At 32.6% G+C, this 9,320-nt stretch overlaps 1 long non-coding RNA gene across 1 annotated transcript in view; it reads right to left on the reverse strand.

Moving 5' to 3' along the window:
* The window catches only part of LOC143252791 (uncharacterized), a 34,118-nt gene extending 24,895 nt beyond the window's left edge, over positions 1-9,223 (reverse strand). The window contains exons 1-2 of the long non-coding RNA XR_013029141.1: positions 9,067-9,223; positions 4,557-4,715 (exon numbers count right to left, since the gene is read on the reverse strand). This is a non-coding gene — a long non-coding RNA (uncharacterized LOC143252791). The remainder of the gene's footprint in view (positions 1-4,556; positions 4,716-9,066) is intronic.
* Positions 9,224-9,320: the final 97 nt, after the last annotated feature.

The raw sequence follows: 9,320 nt of genomic DNA on the forward strand, positions 1-9,320 counted from the left end.
AGAGATCTTCCACTTCTAATATAATTCACAATTTTCAAAACAATGTCCATCACATTTTTCAATTCATCACTTTTAGACATCTGAGCACATAAATTTTCCTGATGCAAAATGCAATGGAAAGATGGCAGCGTGGACTTCACATTATTTTCAATTAAATGCTGCTTCAAAGAGAAACAAATCTAATTTCGCCCCAGTCATGGCGGGAGCACCGTCTGTTGTGACAGAAACCAGTTTTTTTTTAAATCCAGATTGAATTTTTTTGGCATTTCAAGAAATATTTCAAAATGTTTTTCCACATGTTTGATCTCGTAATCTACAAAGGCCAAGCATTTCTTCCCTTACTTGAAGATCTGAAATTATATATCGAATCCAAAGTATCAGCTGTGCAGTGTCACTAACATTTGCTGACTCATCTAGTACTAAATAAAAATGCAAATAGTCTTTTAGTTGTTCAAACAACTGAGTTTCTATGTCTTTCGCTAACTCTACCATTCTGCGAACAATTGTTCTTCGACTTAATTGCAAATTATTTATCTTTTGAAGAAAATCATCTTTTAGTTTTGAATCATAATTCTCCAACAGAGTTTCAATGACGACAATCGATATTTCTTTTAGTAGTTCAGCATCAGAAAACGATTTCTTAATTTGAGCTAGAATCCAATCTACTTTATACCAATCTAACGTAACTAGTTCTATCGATGATAAAAATCTTTTTAGGCCTACCTTTTATTATGAAGTTCTGCTTTCAGATAGCTTATTTCATTCATATGGTTTTTGCTATCAACTGGAAATTTTACATCAAATTCGTTGTAAAAATTGTTAGCGTTGCTTAAAGTTATAAACTTTATTATTCCTAAAAACTTTGTTACACTAAAGACGCACTGGTTTATTATTTACTTCATTCACTGCAAATGCAAATTTCAACTCCCAACTTTCATTAAATTCTCGTTTCATGTTTTTCCAGTCACGCGCCATTCTCTTTTCAGAAGAAATCATGCCAGAATCATTTAAATTGTCTTTATTTTCTGAGTGTTTACCATCACCTGTATTCTTTCGAATTATCCACTTATCCATATTATGGGATTAAAAACAAAATATATTTAAACACTTGAAAGTTGCAGAATAAAAATATGTTTGCAAGCGTATACAAAACAACGCACACTCGATAACAAACAGCTAAACCAGATTGACATTATAAAATGAGCAGAGTCTGTAGCAGTAATGAAGCGCGCGACATTAGCGATGACATACGGCAGTGCAGTTGCTGCTAACCAAATTTGCGATTAAAAATAAATGATAGAAAAAGTTGATTCCTACACTCGAGCTGGCCACATACGGCCAGTGGCCATGGAGCTGCCCACCATTCCTCTAGAAGATTGTACCTATTATGATAAGACTAAAGCAGCTATTATCAAAGCATACAGGCTAGTATCGGAAGCTCATCGTCAAATTTATATGGAATTTACCCATGAAAAATAGTTTTATTTTGATCGATGATGTAATTCTATGCACATTGGCAACAGTTTTAACAAACTAAGATAACTGTGTATAATTGAGGAGTTGATATATTGTACAAGTGGCAACCTCAAAATTTACTTGGGTGAAAAGATAGCTGAAACACTACAGGAAAGAGATTCGCTTTCCAATTATTACACTTCGACATATAAAAATTTGTTTAGTGTCATTCCAAGCTCTTGGTAAATAATATATTTTGTTTTATAAGTGCATAAAGATTCACTTCGAATATATATTCAGCATAGAAAAAGCAACATTTTCTAACAAAAAGAACACTTAGGTCTACAATAACACAGTCCTGCGAATTTAAACTTCATGACAGTTGTTTTGGTTTTAATAACAGCTTTTTAATAATTGAGCTACGTGGATTCCGAAAATAATAATTATTTTTATTCTATCACGTAAAGATTTTTTTTACAAATCTGGAAGGGGAAAAAAAAACATTTACTTAGATCAAACTATTCTTTTGCGTACCATTATGAACATTTTTTTATTATTATGTTTGGATTGTAGAACGATTGATAAGACTTACATCGCGATTGGTCTAGACTCTAGAGAACTGTATAACCAGCGTTTATCAACATTTAAGCAAGAATAAAATGTGACCCGATTTCAGTGAAAATGGTCCACTTATATAAAAGTGTATATTACCTTTCATGAAAAATGTGTACGTGATCTAAAAAAATGGACATTTTCGGATTCAGTATACAGGAATTGCTGCAGAATATGTAAAAATTTCAATAAAACCATCGCAGGCCTGTGTAATTACAAAAAAATTGTTTTAAAGGTGTATTTTACAGAAAAAAGAAAACTTTGCAGTCAAAAGAACTACTCATACTGATTAATTTTGTAGGTTTACATTTTTTATAAAAAATATGTGCTAATAAATGATACATAGAACTTGGTGTAGAAAAAGCCCTTTCCGAGCGGCAATCCGAACGTTTTTACGTTTGCCGCTAGGAAAAGTACTGTGACGTAATATTTGCCAAACAAACTGCCAACGCCAGCGCGTTGAATGTAAATAAACATGGCCAGTGCATACGGAGAAACAGAGGCGGAATCTGTGTTGACTTTGTGTTCTGAACAGTGTCGAGTAGCGCCATATCAATTCGAACCTACTCTGAACGAACCTAGAACAGTTACTTTTGACACAGATCTGACAAGTTCTAATGATGAGGACAGTTCCACCAGCGAGAGTAGCGGAACTGTGAGTGATACTGATACCCAGGTCGGTTGCGGGTCGGTCATACCTCCAGTGAAAGAATGGTAAGCCTAAGTCATAACAACAAATATGGTCTGTATTATTTTATGTGCAATTTTAAGCATCTCGAAACCTGTCTGATGTATTTAAATTATTGGTATCACAGACTGGGTTTTATTTGTTTATACTTTGCCGACTATGGTAACTAATACTCGGCCCTTCCACAATCATTGTACCGGATATTTATGACTCGTAACAAAATGAATTTCAATTATACGTCATAAATCTGTCTATAAAATCAAACTAGATATAGCAGTCTCAATAGTTAATTTAATATTTACCATAAATGCATAATTTATACGAGATATTCCGTATGTTTGTGCAAGGTGTATGTGTGGTTTATGCGAGCAGATGCCAACCAGGAGAGAGTGCGTTTGTTGTCGCTCATACAAGGTGTCAGATCAATTAAAAGATGAAGAATGCATTGCCCAGACTCGAGGCTTTATTGGAAATTGCCTGAATATCGATGTCTTGGAAACATCATACTACGAATTTCTTGACTTGAATGGTCCCTTCGGTGATGAGGAGCCAAGTCACGAGTGTGTATTTTTTAAGATAAACTTAAAACCTATAATAGTATATTTGAGTTTAACCTACAATTAAAGATACTGCTTATCCAAAACTATGATCCTACTTTAGTCATCTCAAGTGTATCAATATTTCCAAAGCCCATTGAGGTGTTTGTTTCAGTTGCACATATTTCTTGTTTTCAAGTTTTTCTACCAATCATCAGTATAATTTTGGTTTTAATAATATTATTTTGCAAGCTGACTGATTTTGAAAATAGTCTCCTCATATTTATAAAATGGTCATGTATGGATTTAAAACAATATCTGTAAAATTTTAAAATGTCTAGGAGAGAAGAGTGACTTTCTACTAAAGTTATAAGTTTGTAATTTTGCATTTTCAGGCTAAATAGATACTTAGCTTATCGCAGATTTGTCAGGTGGATATGGAAAAAGACTAGGAAAACTGAACAGAGACATTTTGCCAGCCTGTGTAGTCAGCAAAATTAGGAGCTCATTGCCTAGTGAAACCTATACAGGATTTCAATACCAAGAAAAAAAATAGTCTCATAAAGTATGTAATCCGAGAAAAGCACCGATAGATTTACATAAAACACCAGCACTGAAAGGAACAAAATGGTCGGCACGCAACGAAGAGTGTTTGGTAACTATTACGTAATAGTTGTAAAACGTCACGGAAACAGCCGAACGACCGAGAGGAACTTGAGTTCGAGGACCCGCATATTTTGTTTTATTTTTACTTAAAACTAAAGTTTTTAAAAATATGGCAACCACACGGGAATTATACCTAACCAAACTACAGTTTTTAAGGCAATTATTAAATTTGTTGAAAATTCACCTTTAAAGGTGGTATGCAATACTAGTGTCTCAATTGATGCTAATGAACCTTTAACAAGCTCGTATACAGTCTGATTACGGAAGAATTAAGGTAGCACTGAGTCACTTATAATAAAGTTTAGAATCAACACTCACTTACAGAGAACGCAAATAGCGTTCATCTAAGGCGATTTTTCTGCTTCTTAACTTAAATCTAGAGCAATCCTGTAAATCCAGATAAATGCCAATGTTGAAATATTTGACGAAATAGGCTATTAAAGAAGATGTATAATACTTTACAGTTATTTTTATTCTTTTGATAATGAAGGAAATAATATGATGATAAATAGTCATGGAAATATAAAAAAAAAAACAGTGCTAATATTTCTATTGGTAAAATTTGATAATTTTAAGAATCTAAATAGTTTTTAACTCACGAAGTTGATTGTTTGTTCTGAAGTTAAGCACAAATTTACACAATGGACTATTCGTGCTTGCTCTGTCCACCATAGGTATCGAAACTGGGTTTCTTGCCTTGTACGTCCGTAGACACACCGTTGTGCCACTGGAGGGTCATCCCACGAAATACAGGAAAACTGGTATAAGGAACAAAATCAAACAGTGGATATTTGCAGAAATAAAACTATTATTAAATAGTTTTAATTTAGCATTATAATGTTATTATATATTTTGTGTTATTAGCGATAGAAAGTCGCACAAACACCTGATTTAAAACATAACTATTCTAAATAATATCTTCAATTCACGCTTTCAATTTTTAATTAAAATGACAGCTACAAAAATAGTCGACCGGAGTGTTTTGGTTTCTCAATAAAACTTGGAAATGACCAATGAAGTAGAGATAACTGAACTGGAAGACTTGGCAGTAACAATGAGAAGGGTTTCAAGTTGAAGATATTGGTTAAAATATCGTTAAAATAAAGAAAAATACTCATAGTTTAGATTTAATATACTTTTAGATGAATAAAAATAACAAACAATTTTATTTTTATTCCTGTGTTACAAATGGTTGAAAAATAGACATTTCAGAGCAAAATATGTTAATTACAGAGATAATATGTTCTGCAATCACTGTTATTAGTCAAATAACGAATTCTTTAAGACTTTTTTATCGCATTAAATACAATAAAACACAAACCATTCACTACGCATAAAAATAGATACTTCTAGGAACGCTTTTTCATTCACTTTTGAGCACCACTGTGTGAGAAGCGTAGAAAAATTGTATTTAAAGGCTCTTGAATTTTTTATTTTGAAAAGTTTAGTCGTACTGTATTTATTACCTCAGGGAGAGTAGTCTGCCATTAGTTCTATCTGTCTTAAAATAAACGTCATTCATATTATGCTCAAATTCCTTGGATTTTGTTTTAACTTCACAATGATATTTAGAAAATGTCGTGAGACCCATTGAATATAAATATATCATCATTTGTTGGTGTTTCTGCATTGATATATATATTGTTTTGTTTGTTTTTGAATTTCGCACAAAGCTACTCGAGGGCTATCTGTGCTAGCCGTCCCTAATTTAGCAGTGTAAGACTAGAGGGAAGGCAGCTAGTCATCACCACCCACCGCCAACTCTTGGGCTACTCTTTTACCAACGAATGTGACCGTCACATTATAACACCCCCACGGCTTTAATGTTCAATATGAGTTTTATTTTGTCACTCGAACACGAGTAGTAAAATATTTAGAAATTCATTGATTGATACAGTAAACAATTTAAAGCTCGTTTAACTTACCATGTTTGGAGTTTGAGCATTGTTTGTATATATAGATACAACAGGGTATGGAATTATAAGTCGAATTGAAATCCTTCTTTTTGAAGATGTGCTATTTATAATAAAAATACAACGAGGCCTGTTTAGAGAACAAGCGGAACCTGCGCAATACTCATTTAAGAATATATGTTACATATATTAAACTGAATTAAACTCAGTAACTGGGCCCGGCATGGCCAAGTGGGTTAAAGCGTTCGACTCGTAATCTGAGGATCGCGGGTTCAAATCCCCGTCGTACCAAATATGCCCGCCCTTTCAGTCGTGAGAGCGTTATAGTGTAACGGTCAATCCCATTATTCGTTGGTAAAAGAGTAGCCCAAGAGTTGGCGGTGGATGGTGATGACTAACTGCCATCCCTCTAGTCTTACACTGCTAAATTAGGGACAGTTAGCGCAGGTAGCCCTCGAGTAGCTTTGCGCGAAATTCAAAATAAACAAAAATACAACGCCAAAATAATTAAATATAACATTCACTAGAAATGCTTTTATTACTTTTTCCGCTTAAATTATTGTTTCTTATATAGAGCTTCGTTGTAAAAATATTTTTTGTGTTACGATTATTTATTACCAGTCTAGGGTTTTATTAAAATATTTCAATGACAAAGCTACGAATCAATTTTTCATTAAAATTTAAATAAATTAAGACCGTTTTATGGTCGAATGTAGAGCGTGGACAAATGTAGTTATTTATTTATTTAGAGTAACTACAAAATCCCAGTAGAGAATGCTAAAAGCACGTGAAACGAAAACACACACGTGTATATTACAGACGTTCTGCCAGACAACACGTTTAAATATACTGTTGCAAAATGATCGATAACTTTTGTCTTACTTATTCTCGGTTTTGCGAAGATTTAGGATTAGGTATCGCTGATTGTATGAATATTGACTTTATACCTGCTGAAATACGTTGTTATTAAAAAACAAAGACTAATTTTCAACGATGCAGTGGCGCCATCTCTCCATCGTATTAATTTTTTATCAAAAATTTCAGGCTTTTCTGATAAAAATAAACATTCAATTGAATAAATGCCTAATTACATGTGGCAAAATTTTGGAAAAAAATTTTATATAGGTCAAATATTTTCCTAATCTCATTCGTAGATGCAATCACATGTGCATATTTATATTAGCCTTAGAAATAATTAAAATTATTTGTATAATGACCCACATCATAAGCATTAACGTGATATTAATGCTTCTAATGCATATAAAATTTATAAATTATGAACAGCTTCTTGAAATATTTCCAGATGTTAAGGAATAAATAAACGGAGGACATTTAATACCAAAATAATTTTAATAATCTACAAACAGTTAGGTTTAGATTCCAAATGCTCTAAGTGAAGTAGTTTACATTTTAAGCAATATTTTGGAGTAGTATGTACGTATATTATATTTAGTATATCCCTTTTTGTATTCACAAATATTACTATACTGTATTTTTTTGCATATACTACGACACTATTTTTTTATATTTGTAGTAATATATGTTATCTATGAATAATGTCTGTGCAATACTGCAAAATATTCCCAGCAGATTAAATTTTGGGTATTATAAGAGTGAGTGGCAAGTGGTAGATTACTACAATTCAAAATATAGATCTCAAGGACATTGTATTACTGTAAAAGTCTCCTATTAAACACAATATTTTGAACTGCGATGGATGTTGTACTGCTGATGAACCAAACCTGTTCGAGTTTACTTCGTATTTATTTATTTTTATATATATCTTACAAACCTATTATCATATTTACACCGTAAAAGTTTATCGTTATACTGATTTATTGCTTTTTTAATTTGCATAAAAGTAGGTTTTGGTTTGGTTTGTTTTGAATTTCGCGCGAAGCTACACGAGGACTATTTGCGCTAGTCGTCACTAAATTAGCAGTGTTAGACTAGAGGGAAGACAACTAGTCATCACCATCCACCGCCAACTCTTGGGCTACTCTTTTACCAACGAATAGTGGCATTGACCGTCACATTATAACACCTCCACGGCTGAAAGAGCGAACACGTTTGGTGCGACGGGAATTCGAACCCGTGACCTTCAGATTACGAGTCGAGATTGTGTTTTAATCTTTTGGTGAATTAAGCATATTCAATATTCGTTTAATATATTTTATTTTTCTTCATAATCAAAAGGCTTGGTTTAATCAAGTTATTTTGTGGTTGTTTCAGATTATGCAGTTATAAAAAAGTGGCTTTCCAGTATTAAGAAAAGAATTGTTATTTAATGTTGTTATTTTATCGTTGCGAAAAAAATTATTACAGATTTACTGAGGTTGATATAAAGATCTTATTTATGCTTAGTTAAGGTTTCTTATTTGTTATTAAGCACAAAGCTACATAATAGACTATTTGTGCTTGATGTATTTATCACGGTTATTGAAACCCAATTTTTAGTGTCATAATTCTTCAGACTTATCGCTAAGTTACAGGGAGGCCTTAATTAAAAAATATATGATAAAAGAAATGGATTTTTCATACGATCAAGGTAACCTCAAACTTAGCTAATTTGTCTTTCAGTTGCATCTAATTAAAGTTGAAACCAATCTAATACTCAAAAGTGTCATGTAAAAAAGACGGAAAAATACATAGATGAAGAAATCGAAACATGAATTCAAAAATGTGTTAGTGTAAACTAATATATAACACCTCTCTTAAACTCACAAATATCCCGATGGGAAAAAAAGTGCAAGTTAATAAACATAATTTATATTGTAAGTCTATCTTACCAATTTCATACCTGGGTTCTTAACAAAAATCAACAAGGGAAAATTATTACTTGCAAAATAAGATACTTATGGAAAATTGCTAACATAACTGGAGAAGATAAGAAATGTAAAGCTCAAAGAAATGGTTGGAACATCCCTAAGAGAATACATCATGATGACGTTTTAGGTAAGAAGTTTCCCTCTTGTAACCAGAGCTTTCAGTTTGCAGTTAAACTGCTGCTTTTGTTTGGTTTGAGGTGTATTAAGGACTTCTTTGTTTTCTTAATTTCATACACTATGAAAGTTTTACAATTCCCATAGAAAGCATTGAACATTTCGTTTTTAGAAATATCGTTTAACTTGATTCTACTACATCTAACAATCTGGCTATATAAATATTTATCACTGGAACAGCCTTTCATACATACCTCTAGAATAAGTTTATTAATGGTAGTTATACTCTGGTGAAGAATCGTGATGTTGCCTTGAACCCGATATATGATGTCAAAGTTACCATTCGGAACATTGTACTTCCCCAGCAATACAGAGGTATATTTTCGGACTGACAGCGCTAGAAACCAGGTTTTGATACCTATGATGGATGAGAGCACGGATACCAAATTGTATATATATATACAGTCATGTGAAAAAGTTAGGACACCCTATGAAAGCCTGTGTATAT

The sequence above is a fragment of the Tachypleus tridentatus genome, chromosome 6 (genome assembly GCF_004210375.1).
Source record: "Tachypleus tridentatus isolate NWPU-2018 chromosome 6, ASM421037v1, whole genome shotgun sequence".
In the NCBI taxonomy this organism is placed as follows: Eukaryota; Metazoa; Arthropoda; class Merostomata; order Xiphosura; family Limulidae; genus Tachypleus; species Tachypleus tridentatus.